Genomic DNA, 20,464 nt, shown 5'->3' on the forward strand with positions numbered 1-20,464 from the left:
AAAGACCACCCCTTCGTGCAAGCTAAAGACCACCCCTTCGTGCAAGCTAAAGACCACCCCTTCGTGCAAGCTAAAGACCACCCCTTCGTGCAAGCCAATTAATGAAATAAAATTGAAACATATATTAGTCCAGAAATGACCTAGTTTTTGTCAAGTGGACGTTAAATTTATGTCTGTTGAAATTCCAAAATCTTTCAGATATGTACATTTAACAAGCATCTTCAGCACACAATATATTAGAGGTTGTTAATATGGCTCACCTGTATAAAATATATTACAGGTTGTTAATTGTGGTTTACCTGTATATTGTATATTACCTGTATGAAATATGTATGTTATTTAGAATAAATTCTAGATTGAATTAATCACAATAATCTGATTTAACTAAACTCAACCTTTTAACACAGTTTTTGTCAGATTCTTTTCACATTTTATTGAATTTTTGGATCACAAACTTTCTCTTTAGACACGTAAATCATAATATGGAACACAATTACTATTTTAATTAAAACAACGTTTCATTCAGGATTCTCTCAGCGTTATCAAGGAAAACATTGAGAAAACCCTCAATGAAACTTCACTTTAATTTAAATAGTAATTGTGTTCCATATTATGTTTTACGTGTGTCAATTGCTAAATGCTGCTCATCGAAGAAGCTTTTCTATGTTTTTGTTTTTATACGCCCACATTGAAATGTGGTCGTATATTGTCGTCGCCCCCATCCAGCGGTCCGGCGTCCACAATTGCTTGTGGACGCTCTAGAGGCTAAAGTTAATATCTGATTGACTTTAAATTTATACACAGTGTTTAAGGTCTTGAGACGAAGAAGCCTATTGATTTTCAGCGATTTCCGATAATTACTGCCAGAGTTATGGCCCTTGATCACTTTGAAAAATCTTGTGGACGCTCTAGAGGCCAAAGTTAATATCCAATTGACCTTAAATTTATACACAGTGTTTGAGGTCATGAGACGAAGAAGCCTATTGATTTTCAACAATTGCGGCCAGAGTTATGGCCCTTGATTACTTCAAAAAATCTTGTGGACGCTCTAAAGGCCAAAGTTAATATCCGATTGACTTCAAATTTATACACAGTGTTTAAGATCATGAGACGAAGAAGCCTATTGATTTTCAGCGATTTCCGATAATTACTGCCAGAGTTATGGCCCTTGATCACTTCAAAAAATCTTGTGGATGCTCTAATGGCCAAAGTTAATATCCGATTGACTTTAAATTTATACGCAATGTTTAAGGTCATGAGACGAAGACACCTATGGATTTTCAACGATTTCCGATAATTACTGCCAGAGTTATGGCCCTTGATCACTTCAAAAAATCTTGTGGATGCTCTAGAGGCTAAAGTTAACATCCGATTGACATTAAATTTATACACAGTGTTTAAGGTCATAAGATGATGAAGCCTATTGGTTTTCAGCGATTTCTGATAATTACTGCCAGAGTTATGGCCCTTGATCACTCTGAAAAATCTTGTGGATGCTCTAGAAGCGAAAGTTAATATTCGATTGACTTTAAATTTATACAGTGTTTAAGGTCATGAGACGAAGAAGCCTATTGATTTTCAGCGATTTCCAATATTTGCTGCCAGAGTTATGGCCCTTGATCACTTCAAAAAATCTTGTGGATGCTCTAGAGGCTAAAGTTAATATCCGATTGAGTTTAAATTTATACACAGTGTTTGAGGTCATGAAACGAAGATTCCTATTGATTTTCAATGATTTCCGATAATTACTGCCAAAGTTATGGCCCTTAAGTTATCATCCGATTGACTTCAGATTGATACACAGAGTTTAAGATCTTGAGACGAACAAGTATATTGATTTTTAATGAATTTTTATGACTTGAACAGTTAAATCCATGATATTAAAAGCTTTGCATACAAAACGTTAGCATGGGGCAGAACTTTATAAAAACCAAACAAATTCTAATAGTTTTCTGATAATTACTTTGTGAGTTGTTGCTCTTAATCAGATTTTAGTGTATTATAAAGGTTTCATTACCGAAAAAAGTAAAAATGTGCGACAACCCTTGTTGACTGCCCGGACGATTTAGTTGCTGTGGGCGTATGTTTCGTTGCCTGGCAACCTATCTTTGATTTGGGTGTTCTTTTGAATTGTTTGTTTTGTTTTACCAGTTTTTTAATGTAACAATGCCTCACCTCACATGCCTTTTATACTGAAATATAAACAGGTGTAATTACTTATTGATAATACAAATATAAACACATGGAATTACTTATTGATGAAATGAAATGAAATGAAATGGGTTTAACGTCCTAATGTTCTACTCCTATGCTGGCTAATGAAGACGGGCATACGCCATACAGTGTGCTATGAGGAAAATTTTGCCCGGGCAGCGGCACTATCGCCTACTCTTATATCGAATTCTACTGCCAAGGGATCTTTTACGTGCATTCTAATGTATACACGGGACCTCGGTTTTTTGTCTCATCCGAAAGACTAGACAGCTGTCCTTGTCAGGCCATCTGTCCTGCATCACTAACAAGGGGAAACCACGCCGAAAAATTTGGATGAAATTTCTCGGCCAATGCAGGGATCGAACACCCAACCTCCAGGCTAGCGAGCCAGCATCCACCCACTTAGCCACGTGATCCCAGGTCTAAATTGATCATACCAACAGTTAACTAATTAAAACAATGAGACCACAACCATTAAATTTTCTGTTCTTTGTGGAACACAAGTAAAAATTTTCCTTATTTCTTTGAGGAAAAGACTCATTTAAAACCCAAAAATACTTTGTTGTGCTGTTCAAAAACTTTTAATTCCAAATTTAAGGTTTGAGATTTATCAAATCCCTAAAGAATAGAAACTCCAGTTGGTGTGGTAATTCAAATATTTCCCCAAATTATTTTCCAAAACACTTCAATAGACTATAACATATGGAGGAAAATTACTAATTTATTTGCGCGTCTAGATAAATCAGTATGTGTTATAGTTTATTGCTCTATCCAGTTACTAAATACCTCTAAAGAATTACTTCAATAGACATTTCAAAATAAACATGTTAAAATATTTGTTAGATGAGTGTTTTAAGCCTAGTAAAATGTTTGAGTGATATTTAGAGTTATGTGATGATATAAGTGTAGCAGGTAGCTTAAAGTGTGCTGTATATTTTGTTTTTTTATTTAAAGTTACAACAAATGTTCAGGTACATATTGTTTATTTTGTTGTTTCTTTTATCTAAAGTTACAGCAAATGTTCAACTACATATTGTTATATCTAATGATACTGGTGCTGGTAATCAAGTTAAAGCTGTATGGAGGAATACATCACCTACTCTTAAACCAGTTTATATCTACTGGTGTCAAAGTGCATTAACTAATGTTTGTCAGGTATGATATGGACTCAGACTACTAATTAATTATTTCCCCTTATTTCATGATAAAACCAATTATGATAGCGTAATTTTCCATTTTGCATGTCAGTTTTTGTTGACTTTCTGGTTTAGAATCAGAGAAAAGTTCTGCAGGTTTGGGAGAATATTTGTAGATAGTCAACCACCATTTTCGGTATTCCCAGTGGCATCGTTCCATTTTATTCCACTAACCTCTGGGTCCATCCACGGGTTTTTCACAAATTCGTAGCTTCTATGCACCAATCGAAAAACAGTTTACATACCAGTCTTAGCGTCATTGTTTACATTGACTACAATAACCTTAGTTGCAATAAATATTATATAAAATGTTATATAAATTATTAGTTAGATATTAATTAACTTATCCAAACCATAATCAGCTATCGATGCCATCACTAGACTGCAATATTTAGTGGATTGGAATACATTTTGTGAATGTTAATTAAATGTAAAAGTGTATAATTGAGACTTTGGTTTTTTTTATCGCACCGACTTTAGTAATGATGATCGAAGCTAGTCTAAAATTCAAAAGCTAATATCTCTGTTCACAGTGGAGCATTTGACTGAAATTTTCAGCATATTCTATTTAACTATTATAGCAAAAACTGTCAACTCTTTATGTCATCTCCGATAATGCTCCCTTTAAATTGAAAGATGGCCTGGGCAAATATACTAACGCTGTATTATGTATTGTTGTTTTAAATTTAACAGGGAGATTTAAATTGGTTACCAATTGAAGATGATGATACTGACATGATATTACCTGTTTCTGTGAATGAAACTGAAGCTAAAGAATATATATTTGCCATTTCTTTCATGGTCGGTAACAGTCCTAGTTCGATGATATTTTCAGAGTGTATCTACAGGAGATATTCTGGTATATTTTCTTAGTTTCTCTTAGTTTTGTTGGTTTTCGCTAGTAAATATAATTGTTTCAGGACTGGTTATAACATATTTTAGCTTTCCTTCCATCTATAAATATTTTATTTCTACTCATTCAATCTTATCTTAGACAAATAGTTTATCCAGATAATTATTTACAGAGTTAATTCCCTTGTTTGGAAAATCTCATCAACAAATTGAAGACTGAATTTTAAATGTTTATGTAATTGAAGGCATAATGTGGGAAACGGGAGGTTGCATAATGCTGAGAATCAATAGGGTTCGTGGTCCCTTGAGCCCCCCGATGCTTCAGAAATGTGGGCATAGCTCCTGAAAGGAAGGTCGCAGAGTGCTAAAATCTGATAGGGTTCATATATACTCTCTAGACAAAATTTGAAAAAAAAATCAGTTAAAAACATTTCCCTCTATCGCATTCACAAGGTTAACGTAAAAAGGTGGGGAGGGGGTAACAAGGGAACAGAAGGTCATGGCTTCACACTTAATTTGAAACAAGTGTGTTAATCTCTGTGGTGTTAACAAGGGAATTGTTCACTGACCGAAGTACAAGGGCCATATAAGAAATGTGTTATATGGGAGAGAGTCATGGTTAAAATTAATGATATCAGATTTGAATTGGTTAATTTCTTTGATTTATTATAGAAACAAACAAACCCTACATTGACAGTTTATATAGTAAAAACTCTGAATTATATTTTTCAGTTCCTGCGGACCCTCCTGAAGGATTCCAACTAGATAAAGAGAATCCTGATTTATCTTTAGGACTAAGTTGGTCATCTAAACAATGTGATCATCAATCATTGATATACATCGACAATTATAATGTTCACTATTGTCCAACTGATAAACAAGGTGGCTGTTCAAGTAGGTAGCTTTCTTACGATGAGGGGTGGGGGTGGGGAATGTACATACCTTTCTAACTATATGGTGGGGAGTTGGGTGGTACATACCTTCCTAACTATATGGTGGGGAGTTGGGTGGTACATACCTTTCTTACTATATGGTGGAGAGTTGGGTGGTACATACCTTCCTAACTATATGGTGGGGAGTTGGGTGGTACATACCTTTCTAACTATATGGTGGGGAGTCTAGTGGTACATACCTTTCTTACTATATGGTGAGGAGTTGGGTGGTACATACCTTTCTAACTATATGGTGGGGAGTTGGGTGGTACATACCTTCCTAACTATATGGTGGGGAGTTGGGTGCTACATACCTTTCTTACTATATGGTGAGGAGTCTAGTGGTACATACCTTTCTAACTATATGGTGGGGAGTTGGGTGGTACATACCTTTCTTACTATATAGTGGGGAGTTGGGTGCTACATACCTTTCTAACTATACTATTCAAAAAAAGTAGGGGATATTTGATTTTTAAGTGTTATTAAAGTCACCTAATGAAACTGACGAAGAAACAAATGACAAAATGAAATGAAGTTCACATTCATCGATTTATTCCAAATGATCGTTAGACTAAGTAAGGCACAGACTGACCATTATAAGGGTAAAATGATACCCGGGGTCAAACAGCAAAGTTACCACAGCATCACAACCAAGTCAGTAACGGGTAAATCCTCCTCTGTTTGCCAAACAAGCATTGATCCGACGTGGCATACTCCTAATGAGACGTCTAAGGTCATTTTGGTCCAGATTGTCCCATTCCTGTTGCAACGCAGCAGCAAGTTCTTGGACATTGGCAGGACGTTGTTGACGTTGACGTAACCTCTGTCCAAGCATGTCCCAGACATGCTCGATGGGGGAGATGTCGGGAATCAGTGCTGGCCAAGGTAATGTGGTGATGTTCTGTTGTTGGAGGTAACCTGTAACGATCCTGGCCCTGTGACATCTTGCGTTGTCATCCTGGAAGATGAAACGGCGGCCATGACGTCGTGCGAACGGCACAACATGGACTGCCAAGATGTTGTCCCGGTAGTACTGGCCTGTAACACGCCCTGCAACAACATGTAAAGCCGTTCTTCCAGCAACAGTGATGCCTCCCCACACCATAACAGAACCACCCCCAAATCGATCATGTCTGATGACGTTAATGTCTTGGAAGCGCTCGTTTCGACGACGCCACACCCTCCTACGTCTGTCCAAAAAATCAACAGTGAACCTTGACTCATCTGAAAACATCACATTGCTCCAGCGTCGATTATCCCAGTGTTGACGATCCCTACACCAACGACGTCTTGCCTGAATGTGATGATCTCTCAAACAAGGGATCACGCGAGGACGTCGGGCGCGAAGGTGACCCCTATGCAGTCGATTCCGAATCGTCTGGCCACTCACTCTCACACCAGTGTCTGTTTGAAGACGATCGCTGATCTGATTTGCTGTGATGACACGATTTCTCAAGGCCAAGGTACGGATAAATCGATCCTGGGCTTGAGTTGTCGCCCTTGGTCGACCTGAGCATGGTCTGTCCTGTACAGATTGTGTATCACGGTATCTGGACCATAGCCTGCTTATGACAGACTGAGAAACATTCATCGTCCGCGCCACAACCGCCTGTGTTGTGCCGATCTGTAGCATGTCAAAGGCACGTAACCTTTCATTTTGGGTAAGCCGACGCATATCAAAATTTGTTTTCTGGTCACTAAAACAATTAAACTGATGTTTCCACCCTGGAATTCAATGCCACAATGACTGTAACATTCAAAGTCAGAGTCGTGCAAATCTTGGGTTGGACCCTCATGATGATCCCAAGCATCACCTGCATTCCATGCGGTAGCTATTGGTGCGTTTGGGCGTCACATGTAACTGGAAATGTTTCTTCTGTTAGGTTCTATAGTGACTTTTTTCGTAGTCATTTGCATATTTTAGTATTATGCCCCCAAAATCAAATATCCCCTACTTTTTTTGAATAGTATATATAGTGAGGAGTTGGGTGCTACATACCTTTCTTACTATATAGTGAGGAGTCTAGTGGTACATACCTTCCTAACTATATGGTGGAGAGTTGGGTGGTACATACCTTTCTTACTATATGGTGGGGAGTCTAGTGGTACATACCTTTCTAACTATATGGTGAGGAGTCTAGTGTTACATACCTTTCTTACTATATGGTGGGGAGTCTAGTGGTACATACCTTTCTAACTATATGGTGAGGGAGTTGGGTGCTACATACCTTTCTTACTATATGATGTGTTAGTTCCAAAATGACCTAGTTTGTGTCGAGTGGACGTTAAACTTGATTGTTTTCTTGCTCTGTGGTGGCCTGGTTGCTATATTACTTATAGATACAGTCAAAATCTGAATGTCATCTTTTTTAGTATCCTGACAACATTTATCTAATTGGCATTTATTTTTTACTTTCCAGAACAACAGCAGACAGTAAAAGTTTACAGCAGTCATAGCCGATATCAATTAAATGATCTAAAAGCAGATGTAAACTACAGTGTGTGGCTTCAAGCTGAATCATCTGGTGAACTAGGACCAGAAAGTCTTCATCTATATGCGATACCAACTGACTCAAGTACGTATTATATATTAGCTTGGTTAGTTCTAAACATCAGACAAGGATATGTCCTTCATTTCGGCAACACATGGAAATATATCAACACATTAACCAACTGGAATCCCACAATGACTACAGTCATTAGATAAATGACATCACACGATGACTACAGTTATTAGATAGATGACATCACACGATGACTACAGTCATTAGATAGATGACATCACACGATGACTACAGTCATTAGATAGATGACATCACACAATGACTACAGTCATTAGATAGATGACATCACACGATGACTACAGTCATTAGATAGATGACATCACACGATGACTACAGTCATTATATAGATGACATCACACAATGACTACAGTCTGTGTACACATTGACGTGCATGTAAAAGATCCCTTGGCAGTTAGAATTCAAAGTAGAAGTAGGCCGTAGTGCCAATGTCTGTGCAAAATCTCCCTCATATCACACTGTGTGGCATATGCTTGTCTTCATTGGCCCAGTAAGAGCTGATCATTACGACGTTAAACTCCATTTCATTTCTTTTTTTTAGTGAATTATTTTAGTTAAATGTAAATTGTTGCAACATAGCGCTATTTTTAGCACCTATATTGATATGTTTTTATTTCGGGATTATGTACAGGTGCTATAATAGGTATATATGTTTATATTTCAGGATTATCTACAGTTGCTATAGTAGTTATATGTATTGTGTTGATTATCGTCGTAGCTGTAGCTGCAGTCGGAGTGTATTTCATAGTCGTTAGGTAATTATGTTAAAATATCAAGAAAATACCATGTCTACTTTGTCTTACAGTAGAAATTATCGCCTAAACAGTTCATGTGGGTTATGTAACGCCTAGGTCCCATTGTGCATTTGTTGTCACGACTTATTGGTCAATTTGAATCAACATTGATGTTATCTTACCGTTTAAAGATGGGCTTCTGATATCCAATATTTAAAACAAAATGAAAATTTAAAAATTGGCCAGAATGTTTTTCGAGCGCCATTTCCAATGAAGCTACTTGATGAACAAATCCCACAGGAGAATACTATATGTGAAGACTTTAATAACCAGACACCAAAGACTGCCATTCAATTTGGACACTTTGCGTGATACGCGGGACATAACTGATTAGAAATTGCAGTAAAAACAGAAACATTGAATGTAAATGGGTTTATATACATTCATATTACATTATTATATGTGTTGCGACCCATTGGCTCGATGGCATGTGCATTGTTTACACATTACGTAGTAACATAAGCTGGTCCGGGTAGAATGGTGCCTTTTACTCTTTTTATCTACCCATTTACAGTAAATAGGATTTATTTTTTATCCAGATATACTAATACTTCAAAAAAAATGTTCTAGAATTTAATTTGCAGAAGGAAAAATGTTAATATTACGAGCTAATTAATCCGCACGAATGTTATCCCCATCAGTGATTGTGTAGTGAACATTCACTGCTGATCAGTGTGATGTCATCCCTATCTGTGATTGTGTAGCGAATATTCACCGCTGATCAGTGTGATTTGTTGTATGTCGAATAAAGTTCCCTACTATAAAGTTGTTGACAATGTTCATAATTCTGAAATAACCATTTTATTTTAGGAGATGTAAAAAACTTATTCAACCATATAAAATTAGAGCTGACCTTGAAGTAAGTATAGGATATATAATATCAATAATATTATCATGTTTAAACTATGTCCAGTCAAATAAATACAGTGTACCATTTACAAGCAATTTGATTGGTCAAGACTTTTAGAGCACGATCACTGTGATTCTAATCGATCACTGTGATTCTAATCGAGTGAAACTTTGTGTATAATTTCATTACCTCAATACCTTGACTAGGAAAGAGAGAGAGAGAGAGAGAGAGAGAGAGAGAGAGAGAGAGAGAGAGGAATGGGGTTTAACGTCTTCCTTGATTAGGGGTGATGATGAGACTTTAATTTGCTTGGTCAAAAACTATAAGTCATTTTAATTGAGGTAGAATGTTCAAAGTTGGTGTAGATGTTTGTTACATGGATGCCTTGGCTGCAGTGCTAGATAATCAGCATTTTCTGCTTAGATTTAGTATAGATAAGCAGTTTGAATTCTCAATGCTTTACAAAAAGATAATTAAATATACAATAAAACATACATTATGCAAGAGCTAAATCTGCCTATTGCAGGTCTTTCTTTAGGCCTGAAATGTTATCTAAATTATTAACTAGATATTAATTAACTTATCCAGTCCGTAATCAACTCTCGATGCCATCGCAAGCCTGCGATATGCCTTGGCTGCAGTGCTTGATAATCAGCATTTTCTGCTTAGATTTAGTATAGATAAGCAGTTTGAATTCTCAATGCTTTACAAAAAGATAATTAAATATACAATAAAACATACATTATGCAAGAGCTAAATCTGCCTATTGCATGTTATTCTTTAGGCCTGAAATGTTATCTAAATTATTAACTAGATATTAATTAACTTATCCAGTCCGTAATCAACTCTCGATGCCATCGCAAGCCTGCGATATTTAGCGGATTGGAATATATTTTTTGAAAATTAAACGTAAAAATGTATAATCAAGACTTTCTATTTTATCGATCCGAGGCCCAAAACTCAAAAGTTAATATCTCGGTTCAGAGTGGAGCAATTTGACTGACATTTTCAGCAGATTCTTTTTACGTTATCGATTGTTTTTAACTATTATAGAGAGAACTGTAATCTCCCGTAATGTCTCTTTAATTAGACATTTATTAACATGACAAGACCAAAACCAACTCTCGATGCCATCGAATGTTTGAGATTTTAACTAGATTATAATGGTTCGGCCATTTAATGATTTAATTTAAAAATGGAGAATCAAGGCTAAGCCTTGAATATACCAGTACCGTGGTTACGATAATAAACAATCAATGCACACATCTTGTCAAAACTACAAGTACTTTGAATGAGAGTGACGATTTTTATCTGATTTAAAAAAAAAACGTTTGAATATATCTCTGTTACACCTTAATGATGGTTGAGTTCGAATTTCGTGAAAATCGGACCAAAATGGCCGAACAAAATGGCCGCTCCCTGTATGCAAATAGTGTAAATAATATATGGTATATCAAGGTTGTGGACCCCCTAGAAGCCACAATTTTGATCCGATTTTGATGAAACTTGAAATACATATTTATTACCAAAAGACCTTGGTTCCTTTCAAAATTCATGCATATCGGATCATAACTTCCTGAATTATGGCCCTTGATTGTACGAAAAATCATGTTTTTAACTTGTGGTCCCTCTAGAGGTCACAATTTTTATCTGATTGAAAAAAACTTTTGAACATTTCACCGTTACACTCTAATGATGGCTACGTTTGAATTTCATAAAAAAAAAAACGGAACAAAACTGCCAGACAAAACGGTCGCCCCACGTACGCAAATAGTGTAAATATATGGTATATCAAGGTTGTGGACCCTCTAGAAGTCACAATGTTGATCCGATTTTGATGAAACTTGAAATATATCCTTATAACCCAAAGATCTTGGTTCCTGTCGATCATAACTTTATGGATTATGGCCCCTGAATGTACGAAAAATCATGTTTTTAGCTTGTGGACACTCCAGAGATCACAATTTTGATCTGTTTTTTATAAAACTTGAAATGCATGTTAATAAACCAAAGATCTTTGTCCATATCGATATTTGTGCATATTGGACCATAACTTCCTGAATTATGGCGACTGATAGAACTAAAAATGCGTGTGGTCCCACTAGAGGTCACAATGGTTATACGATTTAAAAAAAATTCGAAAATATATCACCATTACACGATAATGATAATTGAACTTGATATTGGACCAAAACTGCCCAACAAAATGGCTGCTCCTTGTACACAATATGAAGGTTGTGGACCCTCTAGAGGTCACAATTTGTCAAATTTTGATGAAACTTAAAATATATCTTTATATCCCAAAGATCTCAGTCCCTTTTGATATGGGGGGTTGAATGGCCGAATGGTTAGCATGTGCGCGCTGTATCATAAGGCCTGTCATTGAGTCAACTTCTCCTATATTGTAGATGGGTGGGTCGCCTGTCCAACTTTGTGGGTTTCTCCGGGTCCTCCCACTGCTAAACACCCCTACGCGCAAAAGAATTATTGAAATAAAATTAAACCAAATGACCTAGCCTGTGTCGAGTGGACATTAAAGCCCATTTCTCTCTCTCTCTTTTGATATTTGCACATTTCAGACGATAGCTTGTTCTCTATCCATCTCTTCAAAAATATGGGCATATCTTGCCTGGCAACCACTTGCTCTTTAGTGATATAGACATGAAATAAACAAATTAATGGAGTGATTATACAGGTAGTTATATTATACAGGTAGTTATATTATACAGGTAATATGTGATATCTTATTTTTAATTACATTTTGTTTATCTTTCAGAAACACAATTTTATTTCATCATCAGGTGATTTTATACCTAACAACTCCAATAATAATACTTTATCAACAGGTAATCAGAATGATGATGTCGAAGTGGCAGAAAGGAATTTCAATAATGATAAGAGTAAATTACCAGGTAGTACAGGTGGTACAGGTAGTAGTAAATCTGACACTACAACAGAGATGGATTATCAGAAAATAACATTTGAAAGCTCAGGTGAAACTGATGATGGTACAGAAAAAAATACTGTAGTTAGTCAAGTGGCCATTGATCAGAATCCATTTCCAGTATTTACACATAATAATGAAATCACACGAACGGATAAAATCGATAGCACTAGGAATGGTCGACTTAATGGAATTAAAAATAATGGTTATTTTACACCAGAAGAAATCCAAATGAAACAGTTATCTCCAGCTCCTGATATTACGTCCCGTACAGATGAATCGAGGAGATCGAATCTGGATTATTTTCAAGTAGCCATGAAGAACTCAGCAGACAATGACGATAGTATTGGTGATCATAAGATAGAAGATGAAGTTTCTGGTGATCATAATATAGAAGATGAGGTTTCTGATCATAATATAGAAGATGAGGTTTCTGGTGATCATAAAATAGGAGATGATGCTTCTGGTGATCATAAGATAGAAGATGAAGTTTCTGGTGATCATAATATAGAAGATGAGGTTTCTGATCATAATATAGAAGATGAGGTTTCTGGTGATCATAAGCTGTTGACAGATCCTGAAAATCATGGTAAAGTACAAATACCAATTGCTCAAGAAAATCATGGTCAAGCATTAAGTGCACAAATACCAATTGCTCCACCAGTTAGAAAGTCCAATGATGGTTACTGCACTCATGAAGAATTACAGAAGAAAATAGGAAATCCACTGCCAGATAATCGTAATCCGTCTGGAAATGGTTCAAACATTAATCAAAATTTCACAAAATCACCAAATAAAGAGGAAAGTATGGAATTGAGAGACAAAAGGTTAGAATCTGATTCTAGCGAGGAAAGTATGGAATCGAGAGACAAAAAAATAACCCTTCCAAATATGGAGAACCTCAATGATAACAGATTGGATGAAGTTAACAATGATGAAATTGTTCAAATAGAATTAGACAATGTAAATAATAATTTTGTACAAAATAACGAAACACCTAATTTGATGAATGGTTCACCTTTTAGAATGACCACAAATGATGATTATGTAACACAACAAAATATTTCACAAATGACAAATTATGAGTTAGATACTCATAATCCCAACAACGACCAAAATCAAAATCCGCTAATATCCAATTCCTCGGAATATGTAACCAATGAAGAATTATTAAGAAAACAAAATGAAGGCCTTCCTAAAAGTTAAAAAAAACTTGGATTATGTTACAATTGATAATATTTAAAACATTTCACACAATTTATTGTTCCCTGTCCCCCCGTCTCTCGAAGAAATCAGGGGACTATTAAAATAGGTCTGCTCGCCTGTCGATCCGTCTCTCTGTCCGTCACACTTTTTGGAACACAATAATTCTCCTAATTGAGCTACAATGTTAATTGCACATTTTTCACCAAGCAGTTTGATTGGTTGAGACTTTGGAACATGATAACTTTGATTTTAATTGAGTGAGAGCGATGAAACTCTAGGTATAGATTGATTATATCAATACATTGACTAAGTTCGATGATGAGAATTTTTCTGTATAGGCTAAGTAGTGATAAGTAATATAATTGGTAAAGACTTTGGAACATAATAACTCTGCTTTTAATGGAGGTGATCGTTAGCTAAATGGAGGGGTTGGATGGCCGAATGGTTATGACGTGCGTGCTGTATTATAAGGCCTGTCATTGAGTCAACTGGCCTGGTTTCGAATCCCCGGTTGTACATGACAAGGTGTAGGGTCGCCTTCCCAACCTCGTGGGTTTTCTCCGGGTCCTTCGGTTTGCTCCCACTGCTAAAGACCCCTATGCGCAAGCGAATTATTGAAATAAAATTAAACCATATGTTAGTCCCGAAATGAATTAGTTTGGGACGAGTGGACGTTAAACCCTCTCTCTCTCTCTCTCTCCCTCTCTCTCTCTCTCTCTCTCTCACATAAGGTAAATGTCTTAACTGAGTTCAATGATTAACATTTCCCAAGAAAGCTAAGCAGAGCTAAGCAATTTCATTGGTTGATGTTTTGGGACAAGATAACTTTGATTCTAACTGATGGAGAGTGATGAAACGTAGTGTATAGTTTTACTACCAGGTACTTCAAAACCTTGACTGATTTTGATCTTGGACATTTTATGCTTATTAGACTAAGAAAAGATAATCAGTTTGATTGCTCGATACTTTTGATAAAGATAAATGTCCAATTAATTAATAGGTGTCATCTATTTATTTTGGGATTTTGGCGGGGGGACATCAGCCTAACTGTTGGCTTGTTTTCATATCCATGTCTCCAATTATATTTGATTGTTTTCATTATGGGAATCATCATAACTTTCTTTCTTAGCCTGTTAGGCTCACTACTTTCCATTGTAAAGATATTCGCCTAAATTACTGGATAGATTTCAATCAAATTCAGTAGGGATGTTGCCATGAGGGCTCCCTCCATGAACCCCTTAACAGCAAACGTCCTCATCTAATCTTCTTTCAATTTATGTTCTTTCTTTCGTCAATTGCAGTGAATCAAAATTATAATAATCTCTTGAGTCTTATTCATAGAATTATTGCCTTTGATTATGTCAAAGAATCCTGCAACGTGCAGATTTTGCTTTATTTAAAGGTCGACAGTTACTTATTTAACTTCTGTTGTGATCGTAGGCTTTCATTTTGCCCACAAAGCACAGATTGGCGAATTATTTTAGACCTGGGGATCACGTGGCTAAGTGGGCAAGACGCTGGCTCGCTAGCCTGGAGGTCGGGTGTTCAATACCTGCATTGGCCGAGAAAGTTCATCCAGATTTTCCAGCGTGGTTTCCCCTTGTCAGTGATGCAGGATGGAGGGCCTGACAAGGACTGCTGTCTAGTCGTTCGGATGGGACGAAAAACCGAGGTCCCGTGTACACATTGGTGTGCACGTAAAAGATCCCTTGGCAGTTGGAATTCGATATAAGAGTAGGCAGTAGTGCCGCTGCCCAGGAAAAATATCCCTCATAGCACACTGTATGGTGTATGCCCGTCTTCATTAGCCAAGTTTAGGAGCAGAACAGTAGGACGTTAAACCCCATTTCATTTATTTTTTTAAGACCTTCACTGATAAATGGGGTATTATAAGATGGTTGACTATAGCTGTAAATACGGTATTATAACATTGTTAAAAATGTTAAAATTACAACTTTTAACAAAGTCACAAAATCTTGGAATTGTCTGAATAGTTAGTACCAACAGACGGTCATGAAGATATTTAGTCATTTGGTAATTATAAATATACCGGTATGCAAATGTCAAAACTTTATCGGCATGTTAATATACGCCAAGTTCACTAAAATATCAGGAATTTTAATGTGTTAAAGTTTATAAAATGTTTTAGTTAAGTCTTGTGCTACAAGTTTATAAAATGTTTTAGTTAAGTCTTGTGCTACCGGTATATATATGTTTAAGTTAAGTTTTGTGCTTTTTATATGTTGGTACATTAGAATTATATTAGGTCTGAAATTAAGATATTAATGATAGTGATCTGATATTGAGATATTAATGATAATATATACATGTATAAATATACTACTGGCAATTTTATCAGTATATAAGGATTTTAAAGGGACTATCCCGATTTGAACAGAGTCTCAAAATTAAAGTCTGAGTACGTATGAAATTTAAGTGCCAAATTTTAGAGGAATGGTGTTTTTACCTTGTCTCAAAATTTCAGCTCAAAATATTGAGTCGGTTGGACGTGAACGTCAAAACTGCTTATCCAGACACGTAACCCTTTTAAGATTTCAGGTCAATTTTTTTGTTGGGTGACCCGATAATCGATTCCCATTCCTTTAGAGGTCTATAGAATGAATGACCCATGAGCTGTACTTGATAACGAATGGTAAATTCCACTTACACATTATTTTTATAAAATAAAAGTCTGGTTTTATCCAGACACCGCATAATACAGCTTGAGACACCGGTCTCCATTTCCAGATGAAGACTGGTGGGTTTAAGTTGATTGAAAACGTATAACGTGTATTGAGTTAGTTGCTCTAAGGTAGAGGATTTTAAGGGGTTGTAACACAAAATTAAGCAGTTTTATTCTCAAAAATATAATCAGGATTGGCCCTTCAAATGAAATTGTGTGTGTTCAATCCCTGCGTTGGCCGAGAAAGTTCTTTGTGATTTTCCGGTGTGGTTCCTCCTTGTCATTGGTGTAGGATGGAGGACCTGGCAGGGGACAAGTTATACCGTGTACGCATTGCCGTGCACGTAAAAGAACCCTTGACAGTTGGAATTCGATATAAGAGTAGGCCGTAGTGCCGCTGTCCGGGCAAAATTTCCCTCATAGCATACTGTATGGTGTATACCCGTCTTCATTAGCCCAGTAGGAGTAGGACAGTAGGACGTTAAACCCCATTTCATTTAAAAGAAATTAAAGCAGACTGATATAAATTCTGTCTTCCATTAGTCGTATTAACAGATTATTTTAATATTTTACTGCATATTATTATTACATTAATTATTTCTATATTTTATTAACATATATTAATTTTAATATAAAAAACGATATTTACTGTATAGATATGAATGTTATTAATGAACTTGTTTGATATCATATTGGGTATTCTATATCAATCAACTTGTTTGATAGGGAAAGGGATTTTACATAGGCTAAGCTGTTCCCCAATCCCATTGGTATTCTATGTTATAAATTGGGTCTTCTTATCAATCAACTTGTTTTATATGATATGTTATAAATTGGTCTTCTATAGATAAGTGCTTCCAAATGTATGTAGTCCATACAGCATTAAATAGCCTTTAATTGTCCTGAGAATTCATTTATTACCCTAGGCCCTGTTTCTCGAAAACTTAACTAAAGATAAAATCCAAATTTTAGTAGATACTTTAATTTTGATTAAATAAGCACTAAAATCAGTCTAATATTATCCAATCAAATTACTAAAATTTGGATTTTATCTTAGTTAAATTTTCGTGAAACAGGCCCCTGAAACCCTAAATTCTCATGAAACAAATCATCTGTGACCCTAAAAAACCCGAAGAATTGCCAGCTCTTAATCTAATCTTCCATAATGTATCTTTAAGTAAATATATACATGTAAATCATTATAAATCAGAATTTAAGAAAATAAATTATTTTGAATTGTCATATATATGGTAGTAAAATAACCATGTTTTAAGTCAATGACTTCATGTTTTGAAGCTTTTTTTTGTTCATAGCTGAATTGTTTACTTTTTACAATTAGAATCAAAATACTTTTTATATACCCTTCCCTTACCCTAACCCTACTTTTTATATACCCTAAACCTAACCCTACTTTTTATATACCCATTTATAAACGTATATTCATGTAACCTTGGTGCAACTTTCTTGTGAACACCCTACATGTCCGAGTTATTTTCAAAATTTGCAGCAGTTGACTTTTAAAGCTTGCAATCATAAACAATATTTGTTTACTGTTGTATATTCAAAGCCCAGCTAAGGCATTGTAGTCAGGCCCAGGGCCCCGCTCCTTAGGCATTGTAGTCAGGCCCAGGGCCCCACTCCGGTTAATCTGGGCTTTGTGCATATTAATCAAATTTCTAAATTTTCAGAGTGCAAGTTCTGATTGAGTTACCTGTCCATTCAGATTTCTAATTTTAAATCTTGTGAAGGGTTCTGAGTTCCCTACCAAATATCTTGTGAAGGGTTCCAAGTTCCATACCAAATGTTTTGTTCATCGATATTAATGTGCATCACTTAATTTCAGGTTTCATTTTTTGTTTTCATTACACATTTTAGTGCAGTAGACACTATACAATAATAATTTGTTAATTAATTTTTAATTTCATTTAAAGTATTTTGTATGGTTTTTTTTTTGATATTAAAGGTTTTACATAATACTTTAAACATTTGTTGATAAAATTGAAACTTGGTTTCACTAAAAATAAAGAATTAAATATCAGACTCCCCAAAAAGTCATTTATATGCAACATTCATATCTTTGCAATCTGATTAAGACACAGATCCTATTTCGTTTCATTTTTTATAGTTCATAATTTTCGTTGTAATGGTCTTTACTACACTAGGGTGTGGAAGAGTTGTTATAATTGGCGTGTTCTGAATGATGTGAAGTATTGGCCAATGAAACGGTCAGTTACGATGAGCTTTTGGCATGAGGTGCACGGAACTGTTGGTAATCCACTTGAAACATCAATGCTGATTGGGGGTTTGGATGGCTGAATGGTTAGCATGCACGCGCTGTATCATAAAGTCTGTCATTGAGTCGACTGGCGTGGTTTCGAATCCCCGGTTGTACGTGGCAAGGAGTAGGGTCGCCTGTCCAACCTCGTGGGTTTTCTCAGGGTCCTCCGGTTTCCTCCCACTGCTAAAGACCCCTACGCGCAAGCGAATTGTGTAAATAAAATTAAACCATATGTAAGTCCCCAAAATGACCTAGTTTGTGTCGAGTGGACGTTAAACCCCATTTGGCCATCCAACCCCCCTACTCTGTTACTACAACTACAAAGGCTGGAAAATAGCAAGAATATGTCCGATGTGTCCAAAGGATTCAAAATAAAATGAACTGGGGTTTAACATCCTACACCGACTAGGCTAATGAAGACGGGCATATCGGTACACCATACAGTGTGCTATGAGGGAAATTTTGCCCGGACAGCAGCTCTATGGCCTACTCTTATATCGAATTCCAATTGCTAAGGGATCTTTTACGTGTGCGCCAATGTGTACACTGAACCTCAGTTTTTTTCCCACCCGAATGACAAGGGGGGAATCACGGGAAAAATCCAGATGAAATTTCACGGTCAATGCAGAGATCGAACACCCAACTTCAGAGTTAGCGAGCCAACGTCTTATTCACTTAGCCACCGTGGCTCCCCAAAGGGTTCATTTTCCAGCAAGTATAATGACTGAACAACTAACATAGTAGTCCGAGATCTATCAATATAACTGATCCTTAAAATGGTGTACTGATCGATTATTTGTTTTAGATCCAACCTATTTCTTGGTCAACTGTCTAGGTCATTTCGGGACTAACACATGGTTCAATTTTATTTCAATAATTCGCTTGCGCGTAGGGGTCTTTAGCAGTGGGAGGAAACCGGAGGACCCGGAGAAAACCCACGAGGTTGGACAGGCAACCCTTCTCCTTGTCACGTAGGCTACAACCAGGGAACCAGTACATGTTACATTTCAAGCTAGAGATAGATACCGCGCCCCCTCCCCCATAATGTTCTGTTCATCCTCCAAATTTTAACTTTTCTTCTTTTTTTTTTAAAAGTAGGATGAGTTGAGTAAGAGAGAGAGAGTGAGAGAGAGAGAGAGAGTGAGAGAGAGAGAGATGGGGTTTAAATCCACTTACACAAACTAGGTTAGTTTCAGGACAAACTAGGTTTAATTCTATTACAATAATTTGGTGCACAGAAGGGGTCTTTAGCTGCCTGAGCTCCCGCAGCTTGCTATATTCGTATGAAAAGTTACTAAATATTTTGACAAAAATTATTATTATTATTATTATTATTATTATTCACCAGTGGTGGAAGAAAGCTTGCTTAAGTTTAGGCTAGATCTATTACTTATAAGGCCATCTCAAATTTCATCATGGTTGCTGAGATGTAAATAAGGTTAGGGCACGTGATTGTAGTCGAGATTAGCGCTAGCCCTGTTTACATCTCGTGACTTGACGAAATCTGAAGTTGGCCTTATCAAATAGATATAACCGTGTGTTCAGGAAGTCATTATTATAGTGTCATGGTATTCGAGACTAAATTGTAAACAAGAAGCCCGCGCGGCAGCAGGTGTATTACGTGAATTTGTGGAAAATAAAAGATGTGTAAAATCAAAGTTTATTGACCGATTCGTCTGAAATTTGATGTGTGTTCTTACAAACACGGGAAGAACTCGAACTAGGCGCACAAAGCGATTTGTCCTTTTATAGACTGGTTAATAAAGTCTACATGCATGTTTCGATGGTATTTGTCTCCCTTAAACCATAACCGGACAAGAAATATTTTGCATGTTCCTGAATTGTCTAAACATCAATGAAGGTGAATTTAAAGACTAAACATAGCTAGTTGTCATGAGCAAGACAGCCGGGAAGTAAGAAAAAAGACGTTTTT

General features: G+C 36.3%; 1 protein-coding gene across 3 annotated transcripts in view; it reads left to right on the forward strand.

Moving 5' to 3' along the window:
- Positions 1–20,464, forward strand: part of LOC126822648 (interleukin-6 receptor subunit beta) — a 48,966-nt gene that overhangs the window by 26,947 nt on the left and 1,555 nt on the right. For 2 of the 3 annotated variants that reach the window (XR_008788050.1, XR_008788051.1), the window contains exons 10-16: positions 3,224–3,369; positions 4,104–4,269; positions 4,995–5,156; positions 7,615–7,770; positions 8,441–8,531; positions 9,381–9,429; positions 12,197–20,444. The gene's annotated coding sequence lies outside the window, so the exon portion shown is untranslated. The remainder of the gene's footprint in view (positions 1–3,223; positions 3,370–4,103; positions 4,270–4,994; positions 5,157–7,614; positions 7,771–8,440; positions 8,532–9,380; positions 9,430–12,196; positions 20,445–20,464) is intronic. The other variant, XR_008788052.1, reaches the window with a different exon arrangement.

Source organism: Patella vulgata, chromosome 5 (genome assembly GCF_932274485.2).
Source record: "Patella vulgata chromosome 5, xgPatVulg1.2, whole genome shotgun sequence".
NCBI lineage: Eukaryota > Metazoa > Mollusca > Gastropoda > Patellidae > Patella > Patella vulgata.